The sequence below is a fragment of the Rhincodon typus genome, chromosome 20 (genome assembly GCF_021869965.1).
Source record: "Rhincodon typus isolate 14 chromosome 20, sRhiTyp1.1, whole genome shotgun sequence".
In the NCBI taxonomy this organism is placed as follows: domain Eukaryota; kingdom Metazoa; phylum Chordata; class Chondrichthyes; order Orectolobiformes; family Rhincodontidae; genus Rhincodon; species Rhincodon typus.
In genome coordinates, this window is record NC_063351.1 from 11,704,866 (window position 1) to 11,722,159 (window position 17,294).

Below are 17,294 nucleotides of genomic sequence, written 5' to 3' on the forward strand. Positions count from 1 at the left end.
GATGCTGCTTGGCCTGCTGTGTTCATCCAGCTCTACACCTTGTTATCTCAGATTCTCCAGCATCTGCAGTTCCTACTATCTCCATAACTCAAGCGAAACTGATGTAAGGGATTGGACAAGAGTCTTCCCTTTCCACAATATGGTGGATGACAGGTTAACCTATGAGGTAATTAGCCAACCTACACTTACAATGAAGCATCTCTGTACATGAAATTCATGCAGGTTGTAGGAGGATTTCAATATTTTACTTTACCAGATACATTGAAAGCACATTCACCTCCTATGAAATAAGTAGCTATTTTTGTATAGGATTAAGATACACTAAAATATGACATTTTTATGTAAGTTTGAAACTTTGTGCCAAATTGAACTTGCTTAGTCAAAATAGTGGACTCCTGAAAATTACTACTGGTGTTGCTTGCAATTTATTCATTTAAGAAAAAAGTACCAATTCAACCTGTCTACTTTATTGTTAGGTATATAGAAAACTACTCAGGCCAATATGTGCAGGGTAGGTGGATTGGCCATGCTAAATTGCGCATAGTGTCTAGGGATGTTTAGGTTTGGTGGGGGTTATACATGGGGAAATACAGGGGTAGGGGAAAGAGTTGGGATGGGATGCTCTTCGGAGGGGCTATGTGGACATGTTGGGCCGAATGGCCTGTTTCTACACTGATCCAAATGCTTGACGAAACCAACTCTTATCTCCGTAGACTGAACTTTCGATTTCGCTTTATCATTGTTGGTTACTCATTATTTCCCGGTCACGAGTTTCGATAAGACTTGTACCCTAGGTGACAGTTTGCATCGGGAGTTAACTGCCCAGCATCGTTTCCCGGTAAAACCCGTTGATCGAAACGGCCCCCTCGGTTTGAATAGTTGGTCCCCACTTTCTGTCCTGATATTTACATCCGCTCCGCCCCTCAACGAAGTCACATCCAGAACAATCTAAATGAAAGTGAATTTCACGGCTATATTACATATCCTGCAAGGTTAAATCCCGACTGATGTGACTTCTTCAGTGACCCTCAGTGTTCAAGCCAAGGAGAATTGGTTTTGGTGGCATTAACCGGGCCCAGCCATCACCCGGGGAAGGGAGCGAACGCGGCACAGAAATAGCCCGAAACCCACAGCAACATTCCCCATCCCACCGAACTCGCGAGGGAAGGACACTCCGGTTGCCCGCTTATTCCTGCACAAACCCAGAGGGAACCGATACAAAGAAACAGCCACAGAAACTCACCGCACCCGTGCACTAGGACAAATGTGCTCTGAACCCCACTTCCGCTTCCGTGTCCGTCCCAACACTGAATGAGCAACAATGAACCCGCACGACAGTTCCACAAACTGACTTCAGCTCAATTAGTAGCTATTCTCCCAGGCTGATCGTCATCTACTGCTTTGTCTATCCAACTGTTCTCTCTCTTCGGGCTCTAGTCTCAATCCATCGTTTCTTCCTTACCCGCTCCCCCACCCAATTTTACGAAAGAAAACCAACTTTTTCCGAGCTACTCAGGTGCAAATTACTGCAGATACTGGAATCTGTACTGAAAACAACAAATGCTGGAGATCACAGCGGGTCAGACAGCATCCATGGAGAAAGAGCAAGCTCACGTTTCACTGTAGACGACTCTTCATCAGAGCTGCCTAGCTACCATCAGTTCTGAGGAAGGGTCACTGGACCGGAAACATTAACTCTGATATCTCTCCACAGATGCTGCGAGACCTGCTCAGCATTTCTAGCAATCTATGTTTTTTTTTGTTTCAACTCAGCTATGACGTGCACGTACATCTTAATATACAGCTGGGGTATTTCTATTGATCACTGACACCAACCCTGTTCTGTACTCATCAATTTAACTTTAGGATTGTGAATAATGGTTTGATGCTACACTATGACTTTGGGTCAAGACACTGAGCGAGGAGAAGGGAAAAATTAAAAACTGCCTTTAGGCTTAGACTTCAAAGTAATACTATTTATGATACGTTAGCACTAAATACTGCAAATCATGGTGAACATAGATATAAAGCTTTGTTGGATAGCCACATTAAATAAGGGCTATCTATCTTCATTACGTGATAATGTCCATATGCTCTCATGATTCTCATTTTCTCCTTCTCTGTCCACACTGCTATTTATGCTCCGTGTTTCACAGTTCCATGACATAATTGCAAGGTTGCTCCGAGGATAAGAAGCAGTTAGAACCAAACAAATGGGCATTGTCTGAGTTCAAGATTAGCACTATTGTCCACTCTCCAATTGACTGCTGACAACAGTGTTCAACCTCACTTGGGCTTGACAACAAGGGGTACCATTGGACCAACCACACTGGCCCAGATTTGAAGAAAGGGTGCTTGTCACTGACCTTGCTTGGTCATAAGCTATCCATAAAGATCTTGTGATCTCTGTAATGTGAATTTCCCTTTGGTTCCAGTTCATAAACAGATCTTGAATGGTTTATAAACCTACACCAAATCAAGTAGATGTCTTGGCATGCAGTGAGAGTGATTAGATACGTAGTTTTCACTTCTAATTTAAATCTTCAAATAGTGATTACGTGTAGAAATAAAAAAAAATTAAGGCTCACATATTGCAAATTATCATCAGACCAGATCGGTCAGACGGTGCCCTCCTGAAATTGCCCACTTTCATGCCAGCGATTTTTATGGCTGAGAATCCTATACTAGCCTATCGTGATGTGCCTCATCAAAGATAACCAGGAAGAAAGTTCCAGTGATTGTTACAAGGTCAGCCAGGTGGACCTCATAGAATTTGAGATAACACAGTGTGGAGCTGGAGAAACACAGCAGGCCAGGCAGCATCAGAGGAGTAGGAAAGTTCACATTTCGGGTCGGGACCTTTCTTCAGAAATGTGGGAGGAGGAAGGGAACTGCGAAATAAATAGAGATAGGAGAGGTGGGACTGGGGAAGGTAGGTAGGATGGTGATAGGTGAGTGCAGGTAGGCAGTGGTGGGGATTGGTCAGTGAGGTGGGAGGAGTGGATACGTGGGAGAGAAGATGGACAGGTTGTGTTAGGTCAAGGAAGTGGGCATGAGAGGGACGGTTCGATCAATTGAAACTTAGGTCTCCTTTCTAACAGTGTTCTCTGTACCCTGCTTCTGCAATTTTTAGAATGTATGAATGATTAAAGATTCAACAGGAGGCAGTCAGTCAGCAATTTTGGGTTTGTTCACTGCACTCACACCAGTTGTATGATCCTTTGATCTCTCTGCCCTTCGTTTCTCTCCCTATAAACTCTGTGCCTGTGTGCTCTCCTCTCACTGCACCTGACGAAGGGGCTGCACTCCGAAAGCTTGAGATGTTAAATAAATCTGCTGGACTATAAACTGGTGGTCATGTGATTTTTGACTCTGTACGAGGGAGGGACTGGATGTAGGTACGTCAGGGGAGTCGTCGCTCAGAGCCCCAGGGACGTTCCCTTGTCCTTGCTACCAACCTCATTGCACCCCCTTATCTGTGGCACCCAATCTCCAGCAATGGCCTTCACTGGGTGAGGGAGCTCCCGGCTTCTGATTGGACACCAGCGTTTGCTGGATAAAATGTCACGTGATCTTCAGGGGAAGCCTTTCATTGTCTCTAAACCTAATCAGCAGACGATAGGGTCAGAGATAGAGACAACAAGGTGCAGGGCTGGATGAACACAGCTGGCCAAGCAGCATCATAGGAGCAGAGAGGCTTTTAGATAGTATGGTTGTTTCTCTTTAAAGTCAGTTCTAATGTCTCGTCACCTTTTGAGCAATCAAGTGAGATGCCTGACAAATGGAAAATTTCATGTTGAATGAGATGTAACTGGATTTTTACTAATTTATAGTTTTTCTTAAACATCTCTACTGGTCCTTAAAAGCTACTTTTATATTTCTGATATGCTGAAATCAATGTTTTCACAAATTTTTAAAAAAATCTTTATTTTAACCCGTAATTATTGACAATTGAAAGAAGTTATTGGCAAATGAAAAGAATGACACAGGATATTGAGACACTGGAAAACTATGCTAGACAATGACCTGCCTTCGAGTAGCACGTACGTGATGATGTTGATGAGAAAACGTTTTGCCCCAGCTATTCTAAGGCGAGACAGTCGTTGGAGCAGTGCAAATTGGAGGTGTGCATCAGGAATGTTCAGAATCCCCAATACTCCATGGGAATTGCCTGGGAAATTGAATTTTCCAACGAGCAACTCCCTACCTCAAACCCTCCAAAAAAAGTCCACTAAAGCAGTAAGTGGGTTCCGACTCTCTTAATCTCAAAAGCTATCCCAGGACATTTATCAGATTTACCTCATCTAACTCCCGGGTAACTATTAAATGGACCCCCTGACTAATTCCCTAGGTGCACAGCACTGGACGTCTGAAACAACCAACATCCTCCTCTTCCCCACGCACCCACCCGACTTCACCACTGAACTCCTCCCACCCCCAACACGTGACCTTAATTATTACTTATTACACTATCAGACACAAACACACTCAGACCTCTCTCAAGTGTGCGCACGCACACGCACTCTCCCTCTCTTTCGTATATTTCTATCGCTCTGCCTGTTTGAAGTTTGGAAAGTTAGGCAGACACTGATGAAACCTTTAATTATCTCAGGACAGTGACTTGAAACAGATTCTGGAATTTGCATCTTAATCAATTGAAACTTGCATTCTCCATATCCTGCTTTTGTAGTTGAGAGAATGCAGGAATGTATAAGTGATTAAAGATTCAACAGGAGGCAGTCAGCCAGCAATTTTGGGTTTGTTCACTCCACTCACACCAGTTGTATGATCCTTTGATCTCTCTGCCCTTCATTTCTCTTCCTATAAACTCTTTGCTCTCCTCTCACTACACCTGACAAAGGGGCTGCGCTCCAAAAGCTTGAGATGTGAAATAAACCTGCTGGTCTATAATCTGGTGTGTGATTTTTGACTTTGTCCACCCCAGTCCAACACTGGCACCTCCACATCATGGCTCCATTGTACAGTTCACCTGACACCCCACCCGACGTCTGCCCAAAAATGGCAGGCTACCCACTCTGGTCTAGCACAAGAGCTTGAACTGGTGGCAAAGAAAGAAGGTTGAACATGAGCCTCCCTATCCCAAAGTCAGTTCAGGTGAAGGTCGAAAGGCAGCAGTTTGTGGTACACGACCACCCACCTCAGCAAGTTGCCCTTCTAAATCCAGGCCCATCACTTCTGGGACCAGAAGATTCACCCAGTATAAATTACACTTTTTTCCAGGGTTTTGTTTTCAGTGAGGACAGCAGTGCTGGAAAGGGAAGATTTGGTGTTAAATGAGATGTAACTGGATTTTTACTAATTTTACAGTTGTTCTTAAGTATCCCTACTGGTTTCAAAAGCTTTTCTTTATATTTCTGACATGCTGAAATCAATGTTTTCACATTTTAAAAAAAATCTTTTGTTTTAGCCCATCATCATTAAAAATTGCAGCAAGTTATTGGCAGCGAAATTCTCATCAATTCCTAACTGCAAGGGAGAAAGCAGATTGTGGGAACCTCCACAACAAATTCTACAGAGGATCACGGACTCACCCACTGACAGAAAAATCTGCATTTCCATGTATTTCTGCATTTTTTTTTGTTCATAGTTCACACGGTCTTTTTCAGGGTTTATAGTTCGTCATGTTACATTCTTGAGCCTCAACTGAGCAGAGAGAAGGCAGTCCCCGTTTAACAGCTGCAGATTCAGGGCACTGCTGATTTGGAAAACAAACCAAAACAGTGACATCACTCGAAAGTGGTGTGTTGATGGGTTTGTGATTTCTAAAAAAAAAAGTACATTTTTCTTGGAAAAAGGGATTAACTGAGAAAAAACGAATAATCAAAAGTAACGGCCAATATAATAATGGAATATAAGTAAGCAGGGTAGGCTAAGGGAAGTACAGTTGGTGCAAGGGAAGTAAGTTAATAGTATTCTTACAGAAGCATATTTTTTATAAAAAAAGAGTTACTAAGGGGCTTAATAGAAGTCACGGAAGCAGAGCTTACGCCTGTGATACGCTTCTCTTGTGTTACATGGCAAATCATGGAAGCTTTGGTAGCCCCTGGTGACCTTATGTGCAGGAAAAGTGTCTAGCTGCAGCGATTGGTGAACTGTATTTCAGAACTGGAGCTGTGGGTGAATTCACTGTGGAGGACCCTTGATACTGAGTGAGTCATGGATAGCACGTTCAGTGAGGTGGTCACATCGCAGGTGAAGACTGAACAGGCAGAAAGGGCATGAGTGACCGCCAGATGGAGTAGAGGGAGGCAGGTAGTGCAGAAGTTCCCTATGACCAAACCCTTTTCTAACAGGTATACCATATTGAATAGAGTTGGGAGAGATGAATGTGCAAGGGAAATCAGTGGCAGCCAACTACATGGCACCATGGGTGGGTCTGCTTCACCAGAGGAAAGGAGAAAGAATGCAGGGCCGTAGTGGTAGGGAATTAAACTGTTAGGGGAAAAGGCAGATGTTTTGGTGGCTGCAAAAGAGACTCCCAGGACAGTATATCGCCTTCCTGGTGCCAAGGTCAGGGATGTCCCTGAATGTCTGCAGGCTGTTCTGAAATGGGAGACAAACATGCAAAAATTGGTACCTATGACAGTGTTACAAAAATGAAAGCAGAATTTAGGGAGCTTGAAAGTAGATTGAAGAACAGGACCAAAAGCTCGGAATATCTGGATTATTTCCAGTGCTGCGTATGAATGACTACAGAAATCGAAGATTCGTCCAGATGAATGCCTGGCCGGACAGAGGTCTTTAGATTTCTGTGACATTGGGACCATTTTTGAGGATGGTAAGGCCAGCACAAGGTGCACCTGAACCAGAATAAACTCTTGCAGGGAGGTTTGCTAGTGCTATTTAAACTAACTTGGCAGGGGGTTGGGATCCAGAGAAAATGCCCATCAGGAGAAGATTTTATTAAATTCACATTTCACCATCTGCCTTGGTGGGATTCTAACCCATGTCCCCAGAACATTATCTGGGTGTCTGGATTATGAGTCCAGAGACAATATCACTATGCCATTGTGTCCTTATTTTTCTTGTACTCCTCTGCTTGTACTCCAATTTGCTTACACTAAAGGATAGCATGTTATTTGCGTTCCCAATTACTTGCTGAACCGGCATTCTATCTTTGTGTTTTTCTGAGTATACTTAATTCTCTTTGGACATCACTACTTAAAAGTTTCATGTCTTTTAAAAAATGTTCTGCTTTTCAATTCTTACGACCAAAATGAATAACCACATACTTCTATAGTATATTCTTCTGCCAACTTATTGTCCACTCATTTAAACCTCTTTGTATACTCTTTACAGCTTACATTCCTATCTACTTCCTACCTACCATCAGCAAATCTGGATGTATTCTTCTTGGTAGCTTTTTCTAAGGCCAAAATTAGAAGAGACAGCAAGTGAGTGAGGAAGGCATTTTATAGTTGTATAGCATTTATTTTAATGCTAGGAGTCTGATAAATAAGGCAAATTAGTTGAGGGCACAATTAAAACATAGGAGTTTGATGCCATTGCTATCACTGAGACATAGCTGAGGGAGGAGCAGGATTGGCAGCTCAATCAATATTCCAAGATACAATCTTTTCAGATAAGTCAGGGAGGGAGGTAAAAGGAGGAGGTGTCAGAATTTTGATCATAGGATCCATTGCAGGATGACATCTTAGAAGGCTGCTCAAATGAAGGTATATGGGTAGAACTTAAAAACCTAAAAACAATTACATTGCTGGGAATGTACCATAAAGTCTAACAAGATGGCGACAGAGTAAGATCCTCCAGCCGGAGCTCCTCTGCTCACCAGCTCCTTTACTTCTTTTTTTCTTTCCTCCTCTTGCTGCAGTTTTCCCCACCCCAACTTTTAACTTCTTAAAGTACCTTACCTGGAGAGAGCAGAGACCAGAGTCCGAGACCAGCCAGGTGTGGGAGACGAGTCCTGGCTGAAGCGGGGAGCAGAGCGAGCGCGGGTCGAATCTCGGAAGCAAGTCACAGCCGGAGCCCGGACCGGGGAGCAGAGTGAGCGCAGGCCGAGATCTGGAGGCGAGTTGCAGCCGGAGCCCAGGTCGGGGAGCAGAGTGAGCGCGGGCTGAGATCTGGAGGCGAGTCGTGGGCCAGAACAGGAGCAGAGCGAGTGTGGGACGAGCTGGGGAGCCGAGTCGCAGCCAGAGTGGGAGCAGAGCGAGTGCGGGCTGGCTGGGGTATGAGTCCTGAAGGCAAGTGCTAGACAGAGGCCAGTGTGTGGAGGCAGCGAGGCCTTGTGTTCTGCAGCCTGGCAGGCATGGACTCAGTGAGAAAAGGGCTATAACTTGAGTACTTTAAAGATACTTTTTATTCTCATTCTGCACTATTTAAACACTGTGTTCCCATGCTAGTCTTTTTTTTTTACTATTTCAATTCTGTAACATGACTTAAAGTATTTGTACCTCGGTACCCTGTACCTAAAATGGCGCTGAGAGACGACATTACAAACCTTTCACTGCACTCATTTGAGCGTACGTGACAATAAATGCTATTTTGTTCTATTCTATTAACCCCTAACAGTCTGAGTGAAATAGAAGAGCAGATATATAAGCAAATTTCAGGGAGTAATAGTAGCAGTTGAGTGATAGTAGGGGATTTGAACTTCTTCAACATTAACTGGGATAGGTTAAGGTTAATATGCAGTTTCGCTTAGCAGTTAGGAAGGCAAATGCAATGTTAGCATTCATTTCCAAAGGGCAAGAATACAAGAGCAAAGATGTTCTGCTGAGGCTGTATAAGGCTCTGGTCGGACCGCATTTGGAATACAGTGAGATGTTTTTGGGCGCCGTAGCTAAGGAAGGATGTATTGGCTTTGGATGGGGCCCAGAAATGGTTTAAAAGAACAATCCTGGGGATGAAGGGCTCATCATATGAGTTGCAGCTGAGATCTGTATGCAATGGAGTTTACACAAATAAGGGGGGATCTCATCGAAACTTACAGAATGCTGAGAGGCCTGATTAGGGTGGATGTGTGACGTTTTCAGTGACAGGAGAGACTAGAACTCGAGGGCATAACCTCAGAGTGAAAGGACAACTCTTTAAAACTGAAATGAGGAGAAATTTCTTCAGGCAGAATGTGGCGAATCCATGGGACTCATTGCCACAGAAAGCTGTGGAGAGTGTATTTAACACAATGATAAACAGGTTCTTGATTACCAAAGGGATCAAGGGTTATGGGGACAAAGGAGGAGAATGGGGTTGAGAAACATGTCAGCAACGACTGAATGGCACAGCAGATGTGATGGACCAAATGGCCTATTTCTGCTCCCATATCTCAAGATCTTATGGTTTTGCAGACAAAAAAAGTAGGTAAATCTCCAGGACTATATAAAATTCAACCAGATTGTTGAGTGAGGTAATTGAGGAAATAGAAGGGTCACTTGTGAAAATGTTCAATTCTTCTCTGCCCGAAGGAGAGATGCTGCAGGACTGGAGGAGAGCCAGTGTGGTTCCTGAAATAATTCCACAGAAGCTGGTGTCCCATCATCAAGTCACCTTTTATTTATACGTGGAGAGTCCTTGACACTGATCCAACTCCCTCAGAGCCAGCTCTCAGACAGAACAGGATGTCTGACACTCCTGCTCTTATCTGTCAGCCAGGGCTTGCTGATTGGATGAGATTAACAGGCCCAATCAGGGAACTCATATTCTATGAGGTCCACCTGTTTGACCACGTGACAATCACTATATCCCTCTTCCTCTGATTTCAAGGACAGAGGCCAATTCTTTTCTTGTAGCTCTTCCTGGGCCATTTTAGAACCAGCTCACATTCCTTCAACTCTGCCTCTGTCAGGGGGAACGTGTAATGTACACTAGATCACCTCTTGTGCCAGGAACATCACAGAAGAAATTCATTTTCTTCTTCAGGCAGTAAAGGCATCTAGGTGGCGACATCTGCCGTGTCCATCTCAGGTCCCGATTTCATCCAGAGGATGGTGGGAATCTGGAACTCATTGCTTATAAGGGTGGTAGAGACAGAAACCCTATAAACACTTGCAATGCCATGGGATACAAAGCCATGGGCCAAATGCCATAAAATGGGATTAGAAAAGGCAAGCTCTTGTTTTTGACCGGCGCAGACATGATGGGCCAAAGGGCCTGTGTCTAAGCTATGGAGTTGTATGACTTTATGGCAATGCCTGAACTCCTTAAGTTTCTGTCAGTTTCACTAAAATAATAATGGTGACTACTGAATGAAACTATCATTGCCATCCTAAAATCTAGGCCAAGAAAAGTCAAAACCTCTGGGACAAAGAAGGAAGACAATAAAATTTTCTTGTTAAATAGCTTCAAAAACATCTAAATTATTAAGTGTCACAATGTGAATTTAAGAAATGAACAAAATTTCAAAATTATATCTCGTCTAGTTGTCACCAGCTGACAAACTGCTTTCTTAAAGATTTTGAAGCAAAAATGTTTCAGATGACACAAACTTCGATGGGAGTCTTCATAATGCTGTGAAAATGACATCATAAGGAATATAATGCTGTTTCATCAATCTTCCTTTTTCTGCTGACTTTTCTTGCTTAATTATGTCTCTCAAAACCATCATTTAATCCACTAAATTAAAATGTAGTTATAGTAGCTTCCTTTTACAGAAATATTTTCCCCACCATGTGTTGAGATTGGCATCTGTACAATATTTTCTCACTTCTGACACGTTAGCATCAGAAAATATGACTTTCCATTCTATCTTGCTATTAGTCCCTGAACATCCACTGCTGTGTAAAACACCAAGCCACACAGTGAGCTGGATTTTGTGGAGACCGCTTGGGCTGAGCACAGACAATCCCACAGGAAGCTACCTATCAGACTCCCAGCAGCCGGAAGATTGTAAATGATTATAACAACGTGATGGGAAGGTAACAAAATAGCAAACTCACTCATTATGGCAGGCAGCTCATCACTATGCTCAATTGGCCACTTGCATACAATTCAAGTGCAATTTGAGGTGATTTAATGCTGCCTCCCTGATTTAGTGAGGCTCACTTCTGTCTCTTGTCCCTTCATTAACCAGTGAAAGCTGACAGCTTATATGTGGTTTACTTGGCTCAGCGTGAGAGTCCTTTAGACTTCCAGGAGTCTGACAAGGGTACTAGACTGATCTTAGAGATATTTTCTGCATATGAAACTGGCTGAATTGACACTCTGAAAGGACAGAACTTCAGGCAGGGATTTCAGAAACCAGAAGTACTGAATCCAAAAGTGCAGATGGGGAACCCCATCCATTGGCACCAGAGATCTGAATCACTGAAGGAAGGACACTTAGAAAGCTTCATCAAAGGGAAGGAAAATACGAGACCAGCAGGGAATCAATCAGTCTGTCCTCAGTCATTCTTGAGTGCTGGAGGGGATGCACTGGGTGGACTGTAACACTGCAGACCGGAGATTTAATTTACACGGCTTTCTTAAAACGCAAGACAATTTCCAATGCCTGCCTTTTAAATATGCCTCCAGATCTTGGACGGCTATTGGATGATGTAGGTCTCCTGATGTCAAAATCACTCCCATGATATGATCTGGTGGCAAACCTGTATCAACTGTATTTATGAGCTTCCTGCCACATAATTGGGTTGAGTTGATGGCCACTCAACTGCACCAGACTGCCGTTGATGACCAGGTCGGCTGCCAGTCGTTGGACTATACCCAGCCCATTAAGTTCATTTCGTTAATTCTTAATATGCAAAATTATGCTTAGTTTCAATATAAGAAATCAGCTAACTCAAATACTAATTAAAAGACATGTCTGCTCTTTGTTGACAACTCACATTTACACATAGCCGGCTTTGCATATGTGCATGTGTCTCGTGAAGTGTCACAACTAGCAGTATAGTGGTACACAAAGTATGATAAATGGTATAGAATAGGAAGCTGAAAAATACAACAGGTAAGTCATGAATACAGAAGCATCATAAGAGTAGAAGATTGAGGTTTCAAAATATTGCTGGATGTAGGCTGATTTGACATCAGAAATAATGTACATCTTTGTGGATATTTGTCACCAAAGTATTCAGAATAATATTTAGAATTAATTCTCACTCAACAGATTACATCTGAATTATCTATAATTTGAAACAAATGTATAAATTATTTATTGACATAGATGTTAAATTTTTCTAAAACATTCCATTGATGGCATAATAACTGATAAAATAATAGATATTAGCAACTAATAGTGTGCCTTATAGCATCATAAACATATTCACCAAGATGCAATGTTCACTTGGAAAGCCAAACCTGATCAAAATGATGTGGAAATGCAAACACTTATCTATCCTGATAATTTAATCATGATGTTTACTCAGATCAGTTAAAATCTCAAGAATTCAAAGACCAGTCCAAAGATTATGTACAATTCAAGACTTATTAAATTTGGTTCAAGTTTATTTCAGGCTATTCTGATTAGTATCTTTCTGTTATTGACAGTCTATACACAATATGCAGAATGGAAGAAAAGGGAAGGCAAGATTCTTTGGTGCTGAGTTTCTAATATGATCATACTAACTAAGGATAAAAGTACACAAGAAATAGGAGCAGAAGACCGTAACTGCTTCACCATTCAATATGATTATGGGTGAACTTTGGTTTCAAATCTACATTCCCAACTGTACACCATATGTCTTGATTCCCTGAGAAACCAAACATCTCTCTACACCAGCCCTTAATATATTCAACAATGGAACATCCACCACACCCCAAGGCAAAGAATTCCAAAGATTCAAGAGTCTTTGAGTGAAGAAATTTCTCAGAATCTTAGTCCTAAATGTACAGCACCTTATCTTGAGACTGTGTTCAATGTTCTTGATTTTCGAGATGGGGGAACAACCTTTCAGTGTCTACACAGAATTTTGTATGTTGCCATGGATGTGCTTTTTGGGGGCTTAATTATATCATAGTATTTGGGAAGCTCAAAACCCATAACTTTACAGCTTTCACGTTGCTCCGAAATGTGGCTGGCTCAAAGCTAAAGGCATTATATGTATGCAAGTGATAGATGTTCTAGAGTGAGAAAATAAAGTTGCACTGATGAGGCTGTCTAAGGTTTCAGGATGAGTGTATGGCATTGATGGCTCACTAATGTCCTTAGAGGAGGAAATCTGCCATCCTCACATAGTCTGGCCTATATGTGACTTCGGACCCACAGCAATGTGATTGACTCAATTGCCTGCTGAAATGGCCTAGCAAGCCATTCAGTTCAAGGGCAGCTAGGTAAGGCAATAAATGCTGGCCCGTCAACAACATCCACATCCTACAAGTGAATATTTTTAAAAAATGGCTTGCCCTGCCCAAGAATGCACTGCTGAAAAAAAAAGTGACTAGAAGCCATGATGGACAGCTAAGGAGGCCCTGGACCACCACAGCACCAGTAGTTTGTTAACCAACCTTCAAACTTACTCTTGCAACAACAGAATAACATCAAAGGAGTGATAGGTAGGAATGTCAAACAGCTGAAACAAAATACAAACACTAAGAACGGTAGTGTGCCAACTCGACCTGCCAACATTCATAGTATACAATAGAGTAAATAAATACACTGCACATACTTTTGAACATTGCGCTGAGTATTTTTGTAATTACAGTGTAACAAGAGTCCAACAGTAATAGCAACTACTTTTTGTTATAGGTTTTGAGCTTGCCATAGATATTCATCATAGATTCCCTACAAAGTGGAAACAAGCCCTTTGGCCCAACAAGTTCAGAGCCTCAGAGCATCCCACCCAGAGCCACCCCGCTAATGTACACATCCCTAAACACTACGGGCAATTTAGCATGGCCAATCCACCTAGCCTGCACATCTTTGGACTGTGGGAGGAAATCGGAGCACCCGGTGGAAACGCACGCAGACACCGGGAGAATGTGCAAACTCCACACAGAAGTTCGCCCTAGGGTGCTATTGAACCACAGTTCCTGGCACTGTGAGGCAGCAGTGGTAACCACTGAGCCACTCTTGGATTCATTGGTGTTGGTCACTTCCGTAAGTAGAGCCTGTGTCTATTGCATTCAAAAGGTCACTCATATTGCAGAATACCTAATTATGCAATCATGCAACCCAGATGAGTAGCAATAGGTCTTTAACAAACACAGAAGTTGCTGGAAAAGCTCAGCAGGTCTGGCAGCATCTGTGAAGAAAAATATCAGAATTAATGTTTTGGGTTCGGTGACCCTGAGAAACGTTAACTCTGATTTTTTTCTTGACAGATGCTGCCAGGCCTGCTGAGCTTTTCCAGCAACTTCTGTTTTTGTTCTTGATTTACAGCATCCACAGTTCTTTTGGTTTTTATTAAGCAATAGATCTTCCTTTTGTTCCCAACAAGTTAATGTGTCCTTTGAACTCACATTAACCTCTCCAATCTTCTATTGGTTGTTTGACAATACTTAGTGAGATGAGGCCAGATAGGTAGAATTAAGCTGCTTTATTTTCCAGAGTAACTGAAGGAATTCCTTCGTTGACCTTCAAACACTTACCGTTAGAAATAACAACACATTTCCCTCCCATGAGCTAGAGGGCTATTTATTCCTTGCGTTTAATCAGTCTAAAGACTTCCTATAAGCTGCCTACAACTTCCTTGTCTTTCAACTGATTACCACAACTGAAGTGAACTACCTGGTCCCTTCTGTCTGTTTTTCCCTTATGTTCTGAGTAAACGTTGCCTACAACCCTGAATAGATAGTCAATTGACATCCCACTGTTGGACTTCCATGCCTCCTGATATAGCAGCTAACGGGTCTGAAGGCATGATACCTGTTGTGGTCATGTTCATTGGAACCATCTGAGCGGTCCACTAATTCTCCTTATTGCTAATAGTCTAAGTAACTGAATTCAAGTAGGGAAGGATGTTGTCCATATAAAATCTTTGGTAAAATTGAAGCTAAGACTTAATAAACAGAATAGACTTATTTTCTGTAGTATTATTAGTATATATAGTAGATAAACAGTATTTTATAGCATTTTGGCTGGGCCTGCTGACACCCTGGAGCTTGCGCAGTAACTGAAAAATTTCTAGATTACATTTAAATAAAGTGTGTTATAAACCTAACAAACATAAAAATATTTTTAAAAACGAAAATGTACAGTATTGAAGAGAAAATATTTTTAGAAATAATTAAAAATCTACTTTGTTTTTTTTTAAATGTGCATGAACATGTGCAATCAGAATCATGATTGTACCGTTGATGTCAACAGACACTTCGTAGTACTTAATAAGTGGTCACATAGCATTTGAGGTTTATGGGAGTCCTTTGTAAGGCCTCAGGCTGTCCTTACGAATAAGCACACATTACTATTGAATATATAGACTTAACTTGAAATGAACTAGAACGCTCATCAGTTCTTCCCAGAAAAGAGTCCTTTAGATGCTAATAAGTGGAGCTTAACTCATGATGTTAAGTAACATTTTCAGTAGCTGATTTATACAAAATCACTTCCCAAATTTGTCCTTTTTTATGTACAATTGTTTCAAATGCATAGGTATACCGCTACTCCCTTTTGTTACCTCTTCACCACCACCCCAATTCTAATAACTTGATTGAGTTGGCTTCTGTTGCTCGATGACGAAATGTTAATGCAGTTTATTCCTGTACTGGAACTTCTACATAGTCATTTTAGAACATGATCTGCTGCTGGACCTACAGAATGAAGAAATGAATTCATTTGTTCTTCCCTGGGTTTCCTCTGTTCTCCTGAAACTGTATCTCATGAATTGTGTTTTCCATAACATCCTGTTTAATTCACAGTCTGACATATGTGTAATCTTAAATCTGCTTGGAGGTGTGATATCTTTCTTTTTTGTCAGCGTACTCAACTGCTGTTGCTTCTCTTATATTAATGATTTACTTGAAAACTGTTGAAGGAGTTTTAAAATTGTTTGTCGTTGTGGCTGGTTTAAAATCTCAAGTTTTTTTTCTAATAATTACAACTATTTTCTTTAATTGTTGGATACTGAGGATGAAAGCTAATGAAGTATTGTAATTAAGAATCTTTGATGATTTAACGAAGATTTTTAAGTTCTATTGTCTTACTTTCCTTTCTGAAGTTCATTTTTAAATTTCTGTTTGTTAAAATTGAAAAACTTATAAATGTTTCAGAACTAACCTTTTAGTTTTGCAGAAAAAATGCTTTCCAAGTGTTTAAAGATCTTTGAAATACTTTAAAGTGAAGATTGTTTTGTATTTTAATCTTTTCTTAGGGGAGGGAAAATACTAAATTTGTGTTATTTTCCTCTTCTTTTTTGTGGGTTTCCTGTCCTTTATAACAATAAAATAATTTGTACCCTTTCTGCTTCTTCTCTGTGAATTTCATATCTTGTTAAATTGAAAAAAAACTTTTTGCATCTTCCACAATTTTCAATTGCAGAGCAAAAATTTGTTAATGCTTCAAAATTATATCTTTTAATGAACTCGGCCTCTGCTTTCAACTTTCCTCAAGTTTATGATTTGGATTTTTCTCTTTGTAGCTTTGATAAGGTGCATTCTATGCAAACTATTTCAGTAGCTTAAAATGATTTCATGATTTCTAAATGTTTTGAGCTCCTCTCAGCAGGCTTAGCACTGCTTTAGTTCTGCAGCTTTTTAAAACTGCTGGCTGCTGCATAGAAGCTGACAGGCTCTGTGTGCTTATAAACTGCTGAATATTTATCATGGAATAGAATCATAGAATCTCTACAGTGTGGAAACAGGCCATTCGGCCCAACAAGTCCACACCGTCCCTCCGAACAGCATCCCACCCAGACCCATTCCCCTAACCCTGCATTTCCCTTATCTAACCCACCTAATCTAATAAAGATACAGCTACAGTTTTCTGACAGGATTTTTTTCTTCTTCTTGTCGGATGGCCATGACTTTTGAAGAACTGAACATTTATTCAGAAGATCATGACTGCCAGCATATTCAGTGAGACAGACCACAAGTCTATATTTTTCATATATATACCAGCTCATGCCTGAATGGTACCTGCTGTGGTCATGCCCACTAAAACTATCTGAAGTGCCTTTGGTAGTTTCTTTGCCACCAATCCTTCTTATTGGTATTAGTCTAAGTACTAGTGAGGAGGCAATGGCCTAGTGGTATTATCGCTAAATCGCTAATGTCCTTGATTCAAATCCCACCATGGCAGAATGTGGAATTGGAGTCCAAAAAAACAATATGGATCTAAGAGTCCAATGAAACCTTTGTTGATAGTAAGGGAAAACAGAAATCCATCTAATTCACTAATGCCCTTTAGGGAAGGAAATCTGCTGTCCTTAGCTGATCTGGCCTATATATGG

General features: G+C 41.4%; 1 protein-coding gene across 3 annotated transcripts in view; it reads right to left on the reverse strand.

The window, feature by feature from the left end:
• Positions 1-1,348, reverse strand: part of atad1b (ATPase family AAA domain containing 1b) — a 54,685-nt gene extending 53,337 nt beyond the window's left edge. Inside the window, exon 1 of one of the 3 annotated variants that reach the window (XM_048608663.1) lies at positions 1,244-1,348. The gene's annotated coding sequence lies outside the window, so the exon portion shown is untranslated. Of the gene's footprint in view, positions 1-789; positions 809-1,243 lie in introns of those variants that run through there. The other 2 variants (XM_048608664.1, XM_048608665.1) reach the window with 2 other exon arrangements.
• Positions 1,349-17,294: the final 15,946 nt, after the last annotated feature.